Here is a 21,634-nt window from a genome sequence, read left to right as displayed (position 1 = left end):
AAAACAGATTAAATTAGCAAATACAAATAAAATTTTCTGCTGATTAATATGAGCTAAACTGACACACAATATGGAGACACCAGAGATAAGTTGTCAAAAAAATTAAGTACTTAATTCATTGGGATCACAAGCTGGGACAAATTATAGATCAGCCATGATCAATTTGAATGACTCTTTATCTTAGTGGGATTTCTTTTGGAATGTTAAACAAACACCCGTCAGTTAGAGAGGCACAAAGACTCAGGGTTCCTGATCCTGCTGCAAATCAGCAAGTCACTCAGTAAGTACTCTACAGGTACAGATCATTGCATAATCTTTACTGTAATATTTGAACAGAATCTAATCTTCGCCTCACCGCCTTCATTACTCAAGCTCAGCTGTTAGTTAATTTTATTTTACTTTCGAAGTATTCTTTTAGAATCTTTGACAGACTCTTCCCATTGTTCAGCAGTTACTAACTACCATAACATAACAGAGTGCTAAGATCAAGCAGCATACTTGACTATTTTGGCTTTTGAAAGAATGCTGTTCTTTGGTACTATATCAGTGTTCTACAATGCTTACAGAACACTGAGCAAGGGTAAGGAACTAATAGTCAAAATAATCCATTAAAAGGAGTTCTAGAGAAATGTTCAAAATTATGAGAATTTGGTACAGTAAATTGGAACAACGATTTCCGCTGCTTAATGGGTTTGTAACTAGAGGGCAAAATATTTTAAACATTTCTCAAAAGAATGCAAGAGGAGATAGTTACATTAGGCTTAAGATGTGGAATGTTCTACAAGAAATGGAGGCGGAATCACAATCTTTAATATATTTTAAAAGCTACAAGAATTTCCTTTGAAAAGGAAAAAAAGATATGGAGAAAGGGTAGGGGAATAAAAAAGACCTGGACGTCAATGGGCGGAATGGACTTTTGCTATAAAATACTAAGCATTCAGTATTTCAGGTAATTCAATGAACAGGCTTGTAAATATGCTTCATTCCATACTGCTTTTAAATTTGCATTTCTTTTCAGCAAGACATCACCAATAGAAAGTTGCTCTTTCAGCACTTTTAGTGTTGTTCTGCAATAAATGTTTTCCTGTACCTCCCTCACCAACAAGCTAAATCATGTCTTCAACAAACATCACACCCTCCAAGCTAAAACAAGTTGGAGCTTATGTTTACACACCTTACTGATTTCCTCATTCTACAGAACTGAAAGTGCAGCGCCTTGTTAGACCTGAGTTATGGAATACTACTCAGCCTTTTACTCGTTCCACATTTAGTGCCCTGGGCCATGATTCAACCTCACCAATGTTAGAATATGTCAACATCAGGCACCTTACAAAAGTGGTACGAAACTTTTAACTGTCAAACGATTTTTTTTATATGGTAGGTGAGGGCAAGAGTGATGGGGGAAATTAATTACATTTAGATTTAGGGCTAAGGTCAAAGCAGCATTTGCTAACCTCAAAAAGACCCACGTCTGAAGCTGGGACTGGAATGCTGGAATCCTCAGTGGAGTTTGTCTGCAAACGAGCTAGTTTGTCTGCAGACAGCACAGGAAATAACTGGAATGAAAGACAGTCCTGACTGCAGCAGTTTGCCGAACCCAAGAGACAGACCATCTCACTTCCCCAATGCCATTCTATCACCTTAGGAACAGCCATTTGATCTGTATATTGCACAAGCATTTCAAATACTTATGAACAACACTGTGTCTATTTATCCTTTTACAATGTGACATAAGATCCTATGAAATTTTGAGAACCACCTACAGAATACCAACAGCTTCATTACAAACTACAAATCAAAGTCATTAAGATCATCAGCAAAGTTTAATTGCACTCACAATGGTCAAAATCTGCAGATATAATGGTGTGCCTGGAATGTACAGGTACTCGGGTTTGCAAATACTGATTTTTGCTAACGGGCATTTAGTAACTTTGTTTACTTTATCTTTGACCTCTCAAAATCTGCTTCCTTTACGGGTATCTCACTCTTGAGTATAGGGCCCTCAAGTTCAAAGCTAACAGTGCTAAATAAACCTCTGTGACCTCTGAAGCGTTCAAGGTGGCATGAATTTGTCTGGTAGAATCCTCTGGTATTTATTTAGAAGGGTCTGAAATCTGATGTTGCAAGAATATACGTAACTTGATATAAAACGAGTGACCAATTGGGTCTGGGAAAAAAGCCAAAAAAGGTGACATAGGATGATGAATTTCCCACCTCCAAATTGGTAGGCAATATTGTTCAGAGACTGAAACAATGTGAAAAATTTTCAGTTTAAAAATGGCAAATGAATGAAAGGGATACAATATGAATGTAACAAGATGAAAAACTCCTCAACAAAGTGTCAGCAAAGCCTCTTTAGGGGCTGGATTAATAGATTATAGTTCTGGGATAAAGGCAAGAAATGTTAATTACTCGTGAACTGTATACTGTCAATCTTATAAAATTGTTCTTGAAAGTGCAGAACAGAAATAAGTCTGGCCAAACTAAAAAGTCCCATGCTCATTACCATTGCTTTGTAAATTAGTTGCTCTGCTTAGGCCATTACAATACAAGCCCACAGGCTGGAGTGTCCTGAGTCATTATGAAATAAGCTGTATTGGAACTGGCACAAACTGTAACGTTAAGAATTAAAGGGATCAGACTCATCAATGCAATAAATCGACGAGCATGTCACCAGGTACACAGAAAGGATGGCTGATTAAATGAGATCCTATGTGACAAATGTCATATCATGTAACTCTGGCTGTGGTGACCTAGCCCTGCACATTTGATCTGCAGTCTTCAACATGGCTGAGCACACCATCTTCTTCCTACTCCTCTGTTTTGTTCAAATCAAATACTGATAAATGGCCAATTTCTCTATGACATTATAGTTAGTTCTTACAAATCTCTGGCAATTAATTGTGCTGCCATCACACCATACACATGCTTTGTGTTTGGATATCAATAGCTCATGTACAGACATACTGATTCACTGTGCTAATGTACAAGGTAATCACACAAAACCATCATCCTAGCACTTAAAAACATGCCCACGCTGAATAAATTTGACTCCTTGTGGGCTAACAACAAATGGATGTGATTAGGAGGGGGAATTCTGCTCTATGATCATGATCATGACCACAGTCAAGAAATGTCCAGGGCTTAGTATGTCCAAAATTCAAATTCAGTTTTCCAGGTATCTGCTGCTTTTGGTTTAATACTCATCCAAAATATTAACATCTCAGTAGGGATCTGTTTTTTCTCAAACTACCAGAAGGATGTGGAGGCTTTGGAGAGTACAGAAAAGGTTTACCAGGATATTGCCTGGTATGGAGGGTCTTAACTACGAGGAGAAATTGGGTAAACTGGGGTTGTTCTTCCTGGAAAGGCGGAGGATGGGCGGGGGGGGGGGCACCTAATAGAGGTGTATAAAATTATGAAGAGCATAGATAGGGTGAACAGTGGGAAGCTATTTCCCAAGTTGGAGGTGACAAAGACAAGGGGTCACAAGTTCAAGGTGAGGGGGGCAAGGTTCAACACAGATGTCAGGGGGACATATTTTACACAGAGGGTGGTGGGGGCCTGGAATGCACTGCTAAGCAAGGTGGTTGAGGCGGACACGCTGGGATCGTTTAAGACTTACCTAGATAGCCACATGAACAGACTGGGAATAGAGGGATACAAACAAATGGTCTAGTTGGGTGCATGAATGTCGCAGGGAGGGCCGAAGGGCCTCTTCCTGTGCTGTATTGTTCTTTGTTCAAAATGTCTCAAGTCTGATTCTTTCCAGAAAAAACTTATAGATCATTGTTTTCTTTCTCCCAACAGTTGCGGTGTGCTTTATTTTGAACTAACTTCCTCAAACAGCATTGGAACAGAAGATGATTTAGCCCGTCCAGCTTGCGCCACCAATCAATGGAATCATGGCTGATTTGTGACTTAACTCCATATACATGATTTTGTTTCAATATTTCTCGATACTTTTGGATAATAAATATTAGTCTCTTAAATTAACTATTACCAAAGATCCAAATTTCCAACACCCAATGTGTTTCCTGATTTCATTCTTAAAAGGTCAGGCTTTAATTTTTGAACTATGATCCACAGTCTCTCTCCCACCAGATCTATCTTCTCTATTCCCCTTGAAATCTTGGAAATATCTATCAAACCATACCTTAGCTTTCTAATTCCAGGGAATACAACCTTAGTTTGTTTAATCTCTCATAATTTAACTTTTGAGGGATCAGGTGTAATTCTGGCAAATCTATTCGTTCAAGGCCAATATATCAGAAGAAGTTGTGCCCAGAATTGGTCACATATTCTGAGTGATCTAAACAGAGCCTTATATAGCTACAAAGCATGACTTCTACCCTTTTTTTTTCCAGTCCTCGAGATAGCATTCCATCGACCTTTTGGATTATTTTCTGTACCATAACATTTTAATGATTTTTGTACCTGGACTCCCAAGTAACTTTAGACTGAATTGTTTTTAGTTTTTACTTAATTCAGAAAATACTCTTCTATCTCATTTATATCCAAGAAGATGACCACACATTTTTCCACATTGAAATCCATTTGTCATTCATTTAATCTATTATTTATTTGTAATTTTATGTTTCTAACTACATGAATTACATTGCTAATTATCTTTTATGTTATAGATATGTGGCTTTTCATTCTTTCATTTAAGTCATTAATTGGGAGAATGGTTGAGGCCCCAACACAAATCCTTGTGGGACACAATCTACAAAAATGGAAAATGATTCACTGCGTTTTTGTGTGATGTTCAGATGTAGAATTCTAAAGAGTTGATTACAATTAAGTAAAGAACTGTACACTTTAGGAAGGCCATGAAGATTTTGATAAGGTTTAGAAGAAATCTCTACAATGGTTCCACAGATGAAAGATTACAGCTACATGGCTAGACTAGAGACAAACTGGATCGTGTTTCTTAAAAACAAACAAGGTTAAGGAGGAAGGAGATTTGATAGCGGTGTTTAAAATCATGAAGAGAGACTAAATAAAGAGAAATAGTTTCCAATGTTTAAAGGTCGACACCAGAGAGCACAGATTTAAAATGATTGACAAAAGAACTAGAAGTGACTTGTACAAAAAAAAGGTTTTACCTCACGTTGATAGGGTTTGGAACACATTGCATTGGGCAGTGGATACCATTTAAACAGTCACCTTTTAAAGGGATTGAGATAAATTCTTGAGAGTGAAAGAAATTACAAGGATGGGGGCGGGTGGGGGGGGCAGTGAGATGGACTGCATTGCTCTTTGAAAGAGCCATTACATGCTCACTATTCCTCTGCTGTTCTATGATTCTATGAAAAAAATAAATCAGCATTTTGTTTCCCTTCACGGTTCACTTGGCAATGAGTCCGCTATGTGAAACGAAGCACAGAAACAGGAGGTCCCAGATTTAATAAGGCAATATAGCTAATGTCAACTACTGCACTACATTTGGCTCGTATCCTTTCAGCTAGCAGAATGAAAACAAGATCAGCCACTCTTGACTGTGCTACCTTGTGATTCTTCATAGAATCCCTATGGTGCAAAAGGAGGCCATTCATCCCATCAAATCTGCACCAACAGAGTATCTTAACCAGGTCCATTTCCCGCCTTACCCCCATAGCCTCATGCATTTACCCCCCAAATCTCCTTAATCCAGACATCTTTGAACAGTAAGGGGCAATTTAGCCTGGCCAATCCACCTAACCTACACTCCTTTGGACTATGAGAATAAACTGGAGCCCCCGGAGGATACCCACACAGATAAGGGGAGAATGTGCAAACTCCACACAGACACCCAAGGCTGGAATCGAACCTGGGTCCCGACTGCCATGAGGCAAGCAGTGCATGTTAACCGCTGTGCCGCCCTTTTATGGGTACGAACACTGAATAAGAATAAGATTAAGTTGGACTATAATTGTACGTCATTCACCTCTTCTGCTCCAAAGGAAGAATGATCTACTGACATTCACTGCCTAGATTTGCCCATGTGCAAGATACCAGAAGGATCTATAAATAGATCCCGTAGTGGATCTATACATGTAAATGAGTCAGTGCCTGGAGTAAAGGACAGAAATTTGGGAGGGTACAAAAGAGATCTCAAAAATAACTAATATTATTCAAACCCCAAGTTAATAAATTAAAATTTCCCTTGAAATCGTGATTTCTCATTTTTACAGCAATTAACATAAGCAGCATCAAAGGAGGAAGAAACAGAGTTTCACGACAATGACATAAAAATTCACTGACCAGAAACTCCAATTCTGTTTCTCTCTCCACACACACTGCCAGACTTGCTGAGTATTTCAAGTATTTTCTGCTTTTATCTCAGATTTCATCATCTGAAATATTTCACTTTTGTACACTTTTTAAATAAAAGTTTACAAATGCCTCCAGTAGCAATCCTCCCTGTCCTTCCTTATTCCTCAGCTATCCAATGCCTCTGACGCTAAGTATTGCGACAATAACAACTTACTTTCTATTGACATGCCAACCAACTGGACTTTTATTGTCTAACCTAGATTTTTAAGAACGTCTGCCTCACACAATAGAATACAGTGAAAGTGTACATGTGGATCATGTACCATGTAACTTTTTTTGCAAAATCAATCATCCTCCTTGCTGCAATTCTTTGGCACAAAACAAGGTTGGACACTGCGCTGGATTACAACCCATGTATTGGCAGTATAAATGGATGCAAAATTTGGGTGGCATGGTGGCACTGTGGTTAGCATTGCTGCCTCAGTGCCAGGGATCCAGGCTCAATTCCAGCTTTGGGTGAAGGTATGGAGTTTGCACATTCTCCCCCTATCTGCATGGGTTTCCTTCAGGTGCCCTGGTTTCCTTCCACAGTCCAAAGATGGATTGGATAGGTGGATTGGCCACGGTAAATTGCCCCTTAGTGTCAGGGGGGCTAGCAGAATAAATATGTGGGGTTATGAGGATAGGGTGGGATTGTTGTCAGTGCAAACTCGATGGACTGAATGGCCTCTTTCTGTACTGTAGGGAATCTGTGATTCGTACAATCATAGAATTGTACAGTATTCTATGATTCAATATTGTCATCTTGCAGGTTGGCCCTAACTTGGTTTAGAACAGTGTGAAAGATATTAAACATCCAGCAAAAATGTGCTCCGTCTGCCTATATGAAATTGAAATCCATGCAAGTGTTTACCCAATAGTTTACCATCCATATGACTCAATATGAAATGCATACTTTGAAGCACTGAGGTGTGGCACCTGAACCTTAACCAGTAATTCAGCTATTTGATCAAAGCAGCCATTTTCCAAATTAAGTTCACACATTAACTTTAACAAGCTCCGGGAAGCAGAGCTTCTAATTAATTGAATGTCACAGGTAATAGACAGCAATCTCCATTTCATTTCAAGGTAAAACACAATTCACCAAGATAAAACCACTGCAATATGAAACAAGATTCTACACAAACACAAAGTTCTAAGTTTTTAAGGATGCAAATTCTTCTTGCTTCCAGAATAAATCTAATATGCCAATGGAATTTCTTATCGTGAATGAATTAATTTCAGATTGTGTGATTATAAAATTGCCTTTCACTTTTGGGACCACAGTCAAATCTAGCCCACACTGATAACAGAATTTCTCCTGGCAGTGGATGAAAGGATCCTATGTAAAATGAGCTTCGGCATTTTCAATCTCACTGTTAGAGGCCCTGCGCAACAGACCCGCATTATTTCACAACACTTAAAATTTTTACAACTGGCTGGATTTTTATTAATTATCATTTTATTTATCCATTTTGTTGCAGGTTATATTGCTGGCATGTTTTGTGCTATTGGTTGATAAATTGAAAAGGCAACTTGTTATCTAAATGGCCAGAGACTTTGGGGTGCTCCTGGACCTGGATGTCCTTGCGCATGAGTTGCAGAAAACTGGTATGCAGGTACAGCTGGTAAGGAAAGCAAATGGAATTTTGGCATTCAAAGCTAAAGGAATAGAGAATAAAAGTAAAGAAGTATTGCTGCAACTATACAAAACATTGGTGAGACAATACTGTATACAGTTTAGGCCCCCTTATTTGAGGAAGGGTGCAGTGGCAATAGAGGCAGTTCAGAGAGGTTCACTAGATTAATTCCAGAAACGAAGGGATTGTCATATGAATAGAGATTGAGCAGTTTAGGTCTCGAGTTTAAAAGAATTGAAGTATATATGATAAAAGGTATTGTCAAAGCAGATATAGAATGGATGATATCTCTTGTGGGACAATCTAGAATAAGAGGTTGCAGTTTTAGGATAAGTGGTAGCAGATTTAAAATGGAAATGAAGGCAACTACATTGCTCAAAGGGTCATGAATTTTACTACCATAGAATGTGGTGAATGCTGAGACAAGGAGGAGACAGACAAGATGTTTAGTTAGTAATGGGTTGAAGGGTTATAAAGAACGGGTATGAAAGTGGAGTTGGAGGCCGGGATGAGAGCAACCATGATCACATTTAATGGCAGAGCAGGCTCAAGTGGCTGAATTCCTTACTTCTGCCCCTCATTCTTATGTTCTTCAGTCAATTATTGGATTTTCAATTTGATAATTCTTTCATAACAACTGCAAAATCTGACTGCAGTTTAATTTTCACCCGATTCCACTAATCTAGCCATTATTTATCCTACACCAAATTAAAAATTATAGATGGGTAAAATAAAGTGAAAATAGAGCATCCAGGAAGCAGAGGTCAAAGCAGGCATCAAAAAATAAAATCAGGAGCTCCCTCAGGTCCAGCACTCAAAAATCAATTGAGTTAACTCTCAGACTTGTAAAATGTCACACACATTAATCCACCATAGCAGGCACAACAGATCAGATCTGAACATGTTATTAGCTGGGCCTTTTTGGTTGAAATTTGATCACCAGGTCAAATCAACTAATAGATCTTCAACGAAAATCTGAATACAAAATCAGTAAGCAAGACATCATGCTGTTGTAACAATCAGGATTCCAACAGTAAATTTCTACTTTTGGACTCCTGCATCAAATTCTGAGTCTTTGATTCAAGCAGCTAACATACAGCAAAGTACAGCACAGCAATTCTAGCCCTGGGTGTCTGGCATGTTTTATATATACACAGCACCATTTTTGCTAAAAACGTGTTTGATCAACTGTACTGCACACCAGCATTTCACAACTTTTTTTCTTATACAGTCACCATTGCACACTCAGTCCAAAATTAGAGCAATCTGCCATGTCATTCCATTGCCGGTCACTAGAACATGCCTGAGAATAACTGTGTCTCCATTCCACGCATTCTAACAAGAAATCCACTCAAAGGTTGGTGAATCTCTGGAATTCTCTGCCCGTTGAAGTGGTGGAGGCTGCCTCGCTAAATATTTTTAAGACGCGGGTTGATGGGTTTTTGATAGGAGAGGGGATTAAGGGTTATGGGGAGAGGGCGGGAAAGTGGAACTGAGCAGCGACAGATCAGCCATGATCTTATTGAATGGCGGGGCAGGCTCGAAGGGCTGGATGGCCTACTCCTGCTCCTATTTCTTATGTTCTTATGTTCTTATAACTGAAGCTATACCTCACTACACCAAACACACTGTTTAGAAGCTCTAAGGATTGCACACCCTACTGCACTAAATAGTAGAAGTACTTCTGAGTGATTAGGCATACGGTCAGGTCTAGTGCGGCTCTCCAAATTATCTGCAGTCAATTGGCAACAAACACATCAAACCAATGCAGGCTGGCATTTTTCTTTTTTGTGCATAATATTACAATATTAATCCACGGTATTGCAAAGCAGCACACCATCATCAAGGCGAATGCCAGGAAACCACATTGTCTAAGTAGCAGTTTCTCCCACATACTTAAAATGGATGGCATTGCACATGGCCCAACAACATTTTGCAACAATATCACAGAGTAGCTTAGTGACAAATAATTATTTTTTATTATAAAGCATCCTTGGTGAACATTACAAAGCACAATGAAATGTGTATTATAATGAAGGGTTTATTTGTTTTTATAATATTGCAACTACTGAGTTGTTTGCAAATGCTGATTTATTGTTACAAGGTCAGCTCTAAAAATTGTGAATCAAATTTGGGATCTTTGCAATCGGTTTATTATAGAGGGTTTTGAGTTATTGTGAATATGCTAATACATAAAAAATTATTATATAAAACGTTCAGAATTTCTCTCATTTATGTGGCAGGTTGGAATAAATGAAGTACAATGGAACAATACTAGCTCCTTGTTCAAGCTGGTATTATAAAACTGGCTTATGCAACTGCCATAGCTTTGCAGTTTTACAACCAAAGAGGATTAATTATCTCAAATTGTTGATCCATTCATACAGGTCAGAATCCAGCCAGAATAAAAATTATCCTCAAGACCAAGGAACAAAAATAAACTACTCCATAATAATTGAATAATCTGTTGCATAATGTTTCTAAAGGGGTGGGGAAAAAAAAACACAAGATTATAATCAATTGTACGAGAGAACAAGAAAAAAATAGATCAGGGAAAAGATGATATTTCTGTATCAGGAGAAAGTTATTTTGCTGTTTGTGAAATCATTCTATACATCATTATAACTCATCAAAGCACGTAGCATATCAGCAGATCCCTGCTGTCAGAGTGTGTACGACACTGTACAACTGCACCCAGCAAGAATCAATATCTTGGGGTTAGGGGAAAAGAACTGGGTCAAGAAAAGCCACTGTGATCATATGTCATCTGAAACACACACAGAAGCAATATATTTCTAAATAATAGTTTGCAATATAGACAGACAGAAATCGAGGCCCACTGAGTCTGCATTGACTCTCCAAAAGCGCATTCCATCTAGGCCTTTCCCTCCATTCTATCCCCACAACCCCACACATTCATCCACCTAACCTGCACATCTTTGGATTCCTCCAAGCTTATTCGTTATCAACGTTACTGCTTTAATATTTCTGCTCTGTAATACACTCCAAGCAGCCAGAACAAGAATCAATCCTTAAGGATTGAAAATAAGGAGAGAAAATTTGAAAAAAGGGAAAGTACTCCTACTCCAGCTACCAACGGCCTATAGGTAAGTGTACCATACATATCATGGTTAGCACTGCTGCCTCTCAGTTCCAGAGACCCAGGTTGAATTTCAGCCTTGGGTAATTGTCTGAATGGAGTTTGCACATTCTCCACATGCTTGTAGATTTCCTCCAGGTGCTCAGTCCAAACATGTGCAAGTTAGGTGGACTGCCATGCTAAATTGCTCTTTAGTGTCCAAAGATTGATTAGCCATGATAAATGTGTAGGGTTGTGGGTTAGGGCAGGGGAGAGGTCCTGGATAGAATGCTCAGTCAGAAAGTCAGTGTGGACTCGAGGGTTGAATGGCCTCTTCTGCACTATGGGGATTCTAAGATATGTATCTGATCAGGTTTTTTACTTGGTCAGTCCCAAGTTGCTGGATTCCAGTGAAGTGGCATTGCTGGGGTTATAGTTGGCTTCAAAACCTCTCAGTCAGCAGTATTCCTGCCTGCAGCAAAACAATGATACGAAATCAAAAATCAGAGATAACTGAAAGCAAGGACCAATGAGAAGTTTGGGTTATAAATTTAAACAGCGAACTCAGTAACATTTGTAAATGAAGTCTCTGTGAAAAGCACAGCCCATGGACTTAAAGTACAACCATAATACAAATCTCCTTCAACACTTCAAATGATTCCATACCCACCCTCAAAGCATCATCCTACTCCAGCAATTTCTGTATGTGCTAAATTTTGTAATACACTTGCATTACTAGGAATTGGAAAGAACGTTCCCCCAATCATTAGTCTTTTCCTCCCTCCCTCCTTTTCTGACCAAAAGAAAGGCCACTGTGAGAAGGTAAAAGTGAAGGTAAGAGTTTTATAAATTTTTGTTTACATCAGTCAAAATGTGAGAGCAACGCCCTTCTTTAAAGTCATAATTCCCACAGTTAGGTGATTTTGCGGTCAGGTCCTTGAAATGAAATGAACTGCCCTACCCCATATGTCCACATAAGCAAAAAGAGAACTGTGTGGTTCAGAAAGTAAAGACACTTCGCTTTCTTCCCAGTTGTTGGGTTTGAATTTGGCCCATTACGATGGGGGTGAAAAATTATTTTTGCTGACTGTAGGTGTCTTTATAAAATGACTCTGAACATTCCTTGTGGGTGTAAACTCCTCTTATAATAGGTTTCAACTCATTCATGGGATGTGGGCACTACTGGCTGGGCCAGCATTTATAGCCCATCCATAATTGCCCCTGAACTGAGTGGCTTGCTAGGCCATTTCAGATGAGATTTAAGAGTCAACCGTATTGCTGTGCACCTGGGGTCACATTAAAAAATGTAATGAAACAACAATTCGCAAGGGCCAGCAAAAGTGAAAATTAACCCCCTCATCTTCCAACCAAACTGAACTATACTTTTCCTTGCACTGCTGGTAGTGAATCTGTAATCTACGATAAATGTTTGACTGCAGCAAATTATTTAATTATGGCAATTTTAACTTATTGAATCAACATATAAATATGGCTATGTAAAAATAATCAATAGAATTACACTGACAACTGCTCTTCTGAAAATGTGTCATGACTACAACTGGTACATGCATTGGCACTTGTGTCTACATACACAATGGGAAATGTGAAAGATTACCCTTTTCTAGATTATACAAGACTGAAATTTACAAAAGCTAAGTGTAACCACATAATCATTATCCAGTTTACAAATAATCATTCAGAAAACCACCTCCTATGTCCTCTGTTAACACCAAACCAGGCAGAATAAGACACTGCTCACCCATAAGATTCTGCTTTTCATTCCCTATCTTTTTCCATAAGGTGTTATTCTGAATTCTTCCCCTCCAGAAAAGCACAGACATGCTGTAACATGGTTGCACGGACACCAAGCAAGCTCTTAATAATATGCTTGAGCAGCCTTTCTAAACATCTGAAACCAAATAATAAATCTTCACATGTTTAACCGGGAGTCAGTGTAGGTCAAGGAGCACACAGGTAGTGGGAGAATGAGATCTGGTTCAATTTAGGATACAAGCAGCATAGAATTTTGGTCAATCTCAGGATTAGAGGATAGACTGCGGGAGGTCGGCAAGAAGTGTGTTAGAACAGTCAAGTCCAAAGAAGAACATAGCATATCAGTGTCAAGCGCAAGCGAAAATAACTCTGAAACCAAAGACAAAAAAATCCTATACCTGACCCACCATATTTTTAATCCCCCTCCCTTCCACTTCTGCAATTTTTTTCCTCTTCATTCACCTATCCTGCATTCTTTAATGCCATAAGGGGAGTTGCACAAGACTTCTCAGAGGTTACCAGTGCCTCTGCTTAAGAGATGCGCCCAGCACTTCAACCCTTCTTTCAGAAACACCCTAAGCCTCCAACTAACGAATTTCAGATTAGTTACCGAGCTAGTTGAACCTGTACTTCATAGAAATCAAAGAAACCCTACAGTGCAAAAAGAGGCCATCAGACCCATCGAGTTTGCACTGACCACAATCCCACCCAGGCCCTACCCCCTTATCCCTACACATTTACCCGCTAATCCCTCTAACCCACGCATCTCAGGATACCAAGGGGAAATTTTAGCATGGCCAATCAACCTAACCCACACATCTTTGGACTGTGGGAGGAAACCGGAGCACTCGGACGAAACCCACGCAGACACGAAGAGAATGTGCAAATTCCAAACAGACAGTGACTCAAGCTGGGAATCGAACCCAGGTCCCTGGAGCTGTGGAGCAGCAGTGCTAATCACTGTGCTACCGTGCCGCCCCGTACTCATTTTTACCGTGGTACTGAGTGTTCAAAGATCAGTGCTATACCAATCCCATTAGACAATCCTTTGCAATGATATTTACTTAGAAAAATTCAAATCAATCGTTGTAGCAATGCAACAGTTAAAAACTTTACAAGTCAGAAGCTTTTTCTACACAATTATGCATTAAGATTAAGTGTTAAATAGTATGGTGTCAGTGTCCATCTGTGTGGTGCTTCCTTATCATTTTAAATGACTGCTGTAATGTTCAAGTCATGTTTCCAACCCATTAGAATTTGTATGGCTGTACAGACATCAGGTAAGCTCTAAATACTATGACTGGGTGGCCATTATTGCACGAGGCCAAATAAATGTTGGCATGTTTAAGCGTTGACAGTATATGTCAATGAAAACAGGGTTGATGGCTAATTGGTACAACTTGGGACACAGACAGCAGAATTTTAAACGACCTCAGGTTTACAGAAGATAGCAAGAGCACAAGGCCACAGCATTTTCTGCAGATATTCCCTTTCATCTTACATGAAAGTAATAGCGAATTGCATCCTTCTCAACAAATGATATGGATTACATTTTTGGAAAGGGTGAAACTCATAGGATCCTACAGTGCAGGAGGCCATTTGGCCCATTGAGTCTGCACCATATCAATCCCACACAGCCCTGTTCCCATAACCCCATGCATTTATCCCAGCTACTCCCCCAGACACTAAGGGGCAATTTAGTACGGTCAATCCACCTAACCCACACACCTTTGGAGTGTGGTTGGAAATCGGAGCACCTAGAGGAAACCCACGCAGACGTGCGGAGAATTGCGAACTCCACACAGACCGTAACCCAAGTTGGGAATCAAACCTGGGTCCCTGGTGTTATGAGGCAGCAGTGCTAATCACAGTGTCACCCAACGTTGGATCAAAAGTACACATCAGAATAATCTGTGGCCAATTCTAAAATATTAAAGGTAAAAAGAGTTGGTTTCTCACCGACCCAGATTAAGAAGTGGTACAACATGTATTAATATCCAAATCCATTTCTCAATTAAAGCTTGAGGCCAAATTGGATACCAGTCACAGTCAGTGACCTTGGGAAGTTTATTGTCCTATTTTGCTTTAAAGTTTATGACACGGGTGCATGACTCCGGTTGCAGTAACAGTCCTCTATATCTAAACAAAGTAGGCCATATTTTGGTAAGCAGTCTGCACAGCAACTGTGGGTGATATTTTCAGTAAAAATCTTGTTCAATTTCCATCCAGAGATTGCCCAAATCTGCTATTTCTTAGCCTACAAGTACTTCAGACTACTGTGGTATTCTCTGTCTTGACTGAAATTGGCTAGAATAACACAGGCCAGGAGTTGAACCTAGGGAATGAACACATCTCAGTTCCACAACACATTCGTGTGCAGAGCTTCAATTAATGTTAGCTGCCTCCCAGAGAATGTACAGAATACCCAGGACAGCTCCATTCTTCCTTGTGCATACTGCAGCAATGTGACCCTTACACTTGAACGAATACTTGTTACTCGTCACCCGAAATATTGCTATCTCATTAATTACATTCAGCTGAGTAAGATAAAACCTAAGTGACAGTTTGCCCTTGGGCACCAGTGGTCACAGCATTAAACTACTGCATCGCCAATGTAACTATCTCAAATGGTATTAAGGGAACCAAGGAATACACAACTTGGCTCTCTGTGGTCCAGTAGCAACCGGTTTTCACTGTTCGCATTCACTTGTTTGACAGCTAGCTAAAGCTGCTGTGTTTACCAACTGTGGCTGTTTTGTTTGTTAAGAATGTTAAATAAATTGCATTCGGCCCAGGTACAGCTAAGTACAATCATCCTTAAAATAATTCACTGCGGCTGGTATCCAATTTGGCCTAAACAAACTTTCACTTAGAAATGGGCTTAGATATTAATGCGGGTTTAGATATTAATGCTGGCTTAGATATTAATTCAAGAACGAACACTGTTTCTGTATCAATGTAGTGTTTCCTCAAACATCAACATTCTAACACCATGCTCTCCACTACCCACTCCACCCCACCCCCAAACTGGGATTGATATTGTCGTAAGCAAATACTCTACCATTCCATGATCTTGTTTGGAATACATGATTGTCGCCATGCAAATGCAAAAAGTTGGAGTTAATGATCTTAAATACTGAGATTGACTGCCTCTGGGATTAGAGAAAGCTTTCACCAAATTTTCTCATTCGAGGCTGCTGTCTGTTTTTACTCAGCTCCCTCAGCAGGTTAAATACACTGGAGAAATGTTGATCAAACATAAAGTGGAGGATTCCTGAAGTGCCAGTGGTGGAAAGGCAGATGAGCAACTGCTGTTGCAATTCCCAGTCTGAATTAGTTGATCTCAGTTGGAACGTTCTGACAGGTGTGGCAACTACATTCAGCGTCCCCGAGCAAGGGAGGTGAAAATACAATCGCCACAGATCACTAGTCAGTAAGTCGTGTTAAAATTGCACCCATGAATGTTGAGGAAGAACAAGATCAGGTTCAGCTGAAAAACTCCCATGTTCAAGTAGCTTTACAACATTTATACTTTTGAGTTCAATGAACAACAACCATTTGGATAGGGCACTCGAGGGCTGCCCTGTATAATCATATTGCAGAACAAGACAGCATCTTCATTAGAGAAAACTGAATAAAATGTACCAATCTTCACCCCATTTAGCATATAGAAGTATTAGCTTTCTTAGGTGTTACTTGGAACATGATGATAGTGCTGAAAGTATTGATACAACACATGTATTAGTACAGTATGCCCAAGTCTGCCAGTTTTTATACAGAATGCATACCAGCATGAGTTTCCAGATCTCATGTAATTGTGAAGCGGGTGTATTAGTGCTGCAAAGTCACCGCAGAGGACTAACACACAATGTATAGTCAAGGGAGTGAATGAACAGTGCATTTCCCAGGTTGTTCCCAGTAGTCAAATGTGTATCAAAACTCAGCCCTTCCCCCTTACTGTACATACTAGAGTGAGTCTGTATTATTTTGTACTGTTCTGACAGGTTGGAGTTTAGTAGGGACGTGGCACAATCAGGCTGCTGCTCTTCATTCCTCTTCCCATTACACTGATGTGAAATCACTGCCCATTCTTTCTGAATTTACAACACAGATTTTTATCCAGGCCCAATATTTCACACAACGCATCTCTTCAGTCACAATTACTACATATTAGTCACAATTACTGTGTATATTACCTCTGAACATAACGTCAGTTTCTCTGCTTTTCTTCAAAAAGAGGCTGCAAGACTGTTGCACACTTCACCTTACTGCCAAGTTTTGATACCCAAGTCGAGATAGTAATTTGTTTGGGCCATTTTCATCCACGCACCTTCCAAAAGAGTAGTACTGGTGAGATATCAGAACCCTTTCTGAATTTCCTATGCCTGTAATATCTTTGCTGACATCCCAGTCACAAGTAGAGCAAGTGCAGTCGAGCAAGCCGAGTGTCTTGGTTTAGATATTTCAGTTATCTGCATCTTTAACAAGACGGCAACCAGAAAGCAGGCCTAAGTTCTTAACTGACAAAGAGTCTGTGGTTGAGCCTTGATTGTGGTAGAATGGTCCAATCAGTGACAGAAAGCAAGGGATGCAATCAGTTGCTCATATCAGGCATGTGTCTTTACCCAAGTCCTTCACATGACAATCTTTGGATGAAGTAGTGGATAATAAATCCAATGTGCAACTCTGGGCTTGGATATTGACATCAAAGTGGTTTGACACATGAGAAACTGTCATTCACATGCCTTTCCATCACATTTAAGGCAGCCATTCAAAACATACACAATGTCACAACAATGCTGAGGAAACTCTTAGACATGACATTTGCCAGGAGGCATTGCCCGGAGACTGATAATGAGCATTTATCCAGGATTCAGTGCCTATTGAGATTGGGTTATAGAGAAACAGGTATCTACTTCCAAAGATAGGTACCTCCAAATGGTTGAACCATGCTGCGGCCCATGGTCATGTAGGTGCAGGAAGGTAAAAACAAAGTACTTATATTCATGGAGAATTGTGATCACCATGGTGCCAATGGGCTATATTTGTTTTCTGCTGTCAGCCTGCAAGTGCTGAAACTTGCAGTTCACAGTTGTCCAATGACTGTCTAGTTTCTACCCATTTGAGAGCTCGGACTAACTGTAGTACAAGAAAGATCTTTTTGGCCCCAAGACGACATAAGTCTTAATGGAAGGCTGAACCTGAGTCACTATGATCCTAGTCAGAAACCTGAGCCAGGCAGAGCCTCAATAATCCAGGGCACTACTCACAAATGACCACAGTAAGAAGTCTCATAACACCAAGTTAAAGTCCAACAGGTTTATTTGGTAGCAAACACCACTAGCTTTTGGGGCTTTTGTGGCATTTGCTACCAAATAAACCTGTTGGACTTTAATCTAGTGTTGTGAGACTTCTTACTGTGTTTACCCCAGTCCAACACCGATATCTCCACATCACAAATGACCAGGCAGCCTGACTACTCTGGAGGGATAGAGCTGAGATTTGTCCCCAGATAAATCTGCAACTCAATGATCTCACAAGTTCAGTGGTCCTTATTGGGTAAGCTGTCAGTTGCTGTACAGCATAGTTTTAGCTGGTTAAAATTTTAATCAGGATACATATGATTACACACTTACTTTTATATACTACAATTCATTAATCAATTGTACCTACACTGTTGATATACCAATGGTGCAGTATACTCTAGATTAATCTGCTCCATATGATTACACTCTTCAATTGTGATAATGCACAATTCCTCAGATGTATCTGAGTTTTCTGTTTATAAATTGGATAACTGCTGGATGAAAACATTTCATCTAAAGCACATTGGAATATTTAGCAGGATTCTTCTTTTGATTATACCAATACTACCTCCTGGTTTAATAACCTAATTATTATTAAATTATTAAACAGATATTTCCACTCTCCATTTGTTGTTAATCCATTAGTTTTTAAGCTAAATTTAACAACACACTGGATCCAATCAAGGTCAAATTAACAGTTCAATCATCTGCTAGTATCTAAAATATTTCTATTATTTCCAAAGAAAAAAGCGAAGACAGTTCTCTGCCCATTGTCAAATTTCAAAACATATGACGTAGGTGTATATAATTTGAATGTGTCACACACCTATGCACCAGGAAAGATAATCCTAATATTGATTGTTAGCATTGCAAAGTCTAGATGGCACAGGTGACCAAGATCACCATCAAGCCTAATAAAAAAAATCCCCCAACCTATTCTGAGCATTTCCCAGTAAATTAGAATACAGAAATCAGAATTCCTACAGTGCAGAAGGAGGCCATTCGTCCCTTCAAATCTGCACCAACTCTCTGACAGAGCATTCCCGCAGGCCCTATCCTTGTAACCCCATGTATTTACCCCATTAGTCCCCCTAACGTACATGTCTTGCAACACCAAGAGACAATTTAGCATCTTTGGACTATGAAAGGAAACCAACACAGGTACAGGGAATGTGTGCAAACTTCACACTGCAGTCACCCAAGGCCAGAATTGAACCTGGGTCCCTGACACTGTGAGGCAACAGTGCTAACCACTGTGAGGCAGCAATCCTAACCACTCTGCCGCCCCAAAAGTAAACGTAAGAATAATCAACGTGTCAAACCAATTGCAAGCAAGCACTATACACAAAAGGGGATCAGAAACATCTCACCCCTAAAACAAGTAGGACCCAACAGATATGTTGTTAAATCAGGGGACTGAATATTTAGATTTGTACTTCTCTGTCTCTCTCTCTCTCACACTCCTTCCTTTATCCTCTTTGTCCACATTGCAAAAGAGAAAAGATTAGATTCAGGAAAATGAAACAATTCGTCCTATCAATTACAGGAGTGCTGCATTGAATTGCCACCCCCTGAAATGTTATCCGAAACACACATTATACACCTGTATCACTTGCTAATGCCGCACCCCAATTTGTATGGGGATAACTTCCCCCAAACACTGGGTCTGTGCCAGAGCCTGAGACCCTGTTGCTGAAGGCAACAGCAGTCAGCCCCCATTCTCAGCTAACTTAACATTCCTTCCCCTCTGAATTCCATCTGGATTTAAGATGTGTGTGTGTTTTTTTTTCCCTCTCTCTGATCTGAGGTTGTCCTTTCAGGAATGTCAATGGTGCAAAATGTGGCTCCCTGCCCCTTCCAGAATCAACACAGGTTCACACCTCCTCACAGCAGCAACTAGGCCCCGAGCCCGGGGACTGAGTTTGATGCCCTCTATCCGGCTTGGCTTACCTTTCTCTGTTCCCCACTCACTGGTCACATACCCTGGCGCCGGCTGGGGTTTGTTATTGATGGGGGGGCGGGGGGCGGCTGGTGGGGGGAAAGGAGGGGAGGGGGGAGAGGAGGGTTTAACTTGCTTTCCGATCAGGGTCCCGCCACCCTTCCGAACTCCTCGCTCGCTGAGGCCTCCTCCGCCGCCGCTGCCAACTTTTTCCTCATCAACAAACCCGGAAATTTTTTTCTCTCTCTCTCTCCCTCACTCACTCCAGCGTCCCACAAAATGGCGGCCGGGGGCGTCAGCCAGGACGCGCGCACGCAGCACGGCCGGCGTGCGCGCCCACAATGCCCAAGTCCCGGCCGTGGGAGCGTGCATACGCGTCCGCCGCGTAAGTGCGTGGGCGCGCGTCCATCCCTGGCAGCACCGCCCCCTTGCGCCCCGGAGGAATCAGTGAGAAAGACACTGTCTTCATTGAGTTCATGGAATCCCTACAATGCAGAAAGAGGCCATTTAGTCCATCGACAACTATCCTACCCAGGCCCTATCCTTAAAAAAAGGCACAATGGTTGGCACTGCTGCCTCGCAGTGCCAGGGACCGGGGTTCGATTCCCAATTTGGGTCTCAGTCTGTGCGGAACATAGAACATAGATAGAATGTTCAATGTTCAGCACAGTCCGTGCGGAGTCTACACATTCTCCCCCTTTCTGGGTGGGTTTCCTCCCGGGTGCCCTGGCTTCCTCCCACAGTCTGAAAGACAAGCTTGTTAGGTACATTGGCCATGCTAAATTCTCCCTCTGATTGATTTGATTTATTATTGTCACAGGTATTAACAGTGAAAAGTGTTGTTTCTTGCGCGCTATACAGACAAAACATACCGTTCATCAAGAAGGAAATGAGAGAGTGTTACAGTCATAGCTAGGGTGTTGAGAAAGATCAATTTAATGCAAGGTAAGTCCATTCAAAAGTCTGACAGCAGCAGGGAAGAAGCTGTTCTTGAGTCAGTTGGTACATGACCTCAGACTTCTGTGTCTTTTTCCTGAAGGAAGAAGGTGGAAGAGAGAATCTCCAGGGTGCGTGGGGTCCTTAATTATGCTGGCTGCTTTGCTGAGGCATGGGAAGTGTAGACAGAGTGAATGGATGGGAGGCTGGTTTGCGTGATGGCTTGGGCTACATTCATGACCTTTTGTAGTTCCTTACGATCTTGGGCAGAAGAGGAGACATATCAAGCTGTGATACAGCAGAAGGAAAGCATTCTATGGGGCATCTGTAAAAGTTGGCAAGAGTTGTAGCTGACATGCCAAATTTCCTTAGTCTTCTGAGAAATTAGAGGCATTAGTGGGCTTTCTTAACTGTCGTGTCGGCAGTGGGGGGACCATGACAGGTTGTTGGTGATCTGGACACCTAAAAATTTGAAGCTCTCGACCCTTTCTACTTCGTCCCTGTTGACATAGACAGGGGCATATTCTCCTTTACGCTTCCTGAAGTCAACGACTATCTCCTTCATTTTGTTGACATTGAGGGAGAGATTATTGTTGCCTCATCAGTTCACCAGATTTTCTATCTCTTTCCTGTACTTTGTCTCATCATTATTTGAGATCTGACC

At 40.7% G+C, this 21,634-nt stretch overlaps 1 protein-coding gene across 3 annotated transcripts in view; it reads right to left on the bottom strand.

Moving 5' to 3' along the window:
• Nucleotides 1–20,123, bottom strand: part of wipf2b (WAS/WASL interacting protein family, member 2b) — a 51,953-nt gene extending 31,830 nt beyond the window's left edge. The window contains exon 1 of one of the 3 annotated variants that reach the window (XM_080213400.1): nucleotides 20,046–20,123. The gene's annotated coding sequence lies outside the window, so the exon portion shown is untranslated. Of the gene's footprint in view, nucleotides 1–11,398; nucleotides 11,491–16,985; nucleotides 17,003–20,045 lie in introns of those variants that run through there. The other 2 variants (XM_080213402.1, XM_080213401.1) reach the window with 2 other exon arrangements.
• Between the last annotated feature and the right edge of the window lie 1,511 nt (nucleotides 20,124–21,634).

Source organism: Carcharhinus amblyrhynchos, chromosome 27, assembly GCF_965287045.1.
Source record: "Carcharhinus amblyrhynchos chromosome 27, sCarAmb.v2.hapA, whole genome shotgun sequence".
NCBI lineage: Eukaryota > Metazoa > Chordata > Chondrichthyes > Carcharhiniformes > Carcharhinidae > Carcharhinus > Carcharhinus amblyrhynchos.
Note: the sequence above shows the minus strand (reverse complement) of the source record. Positions and strands in the feature narration are given on the sequence as shown.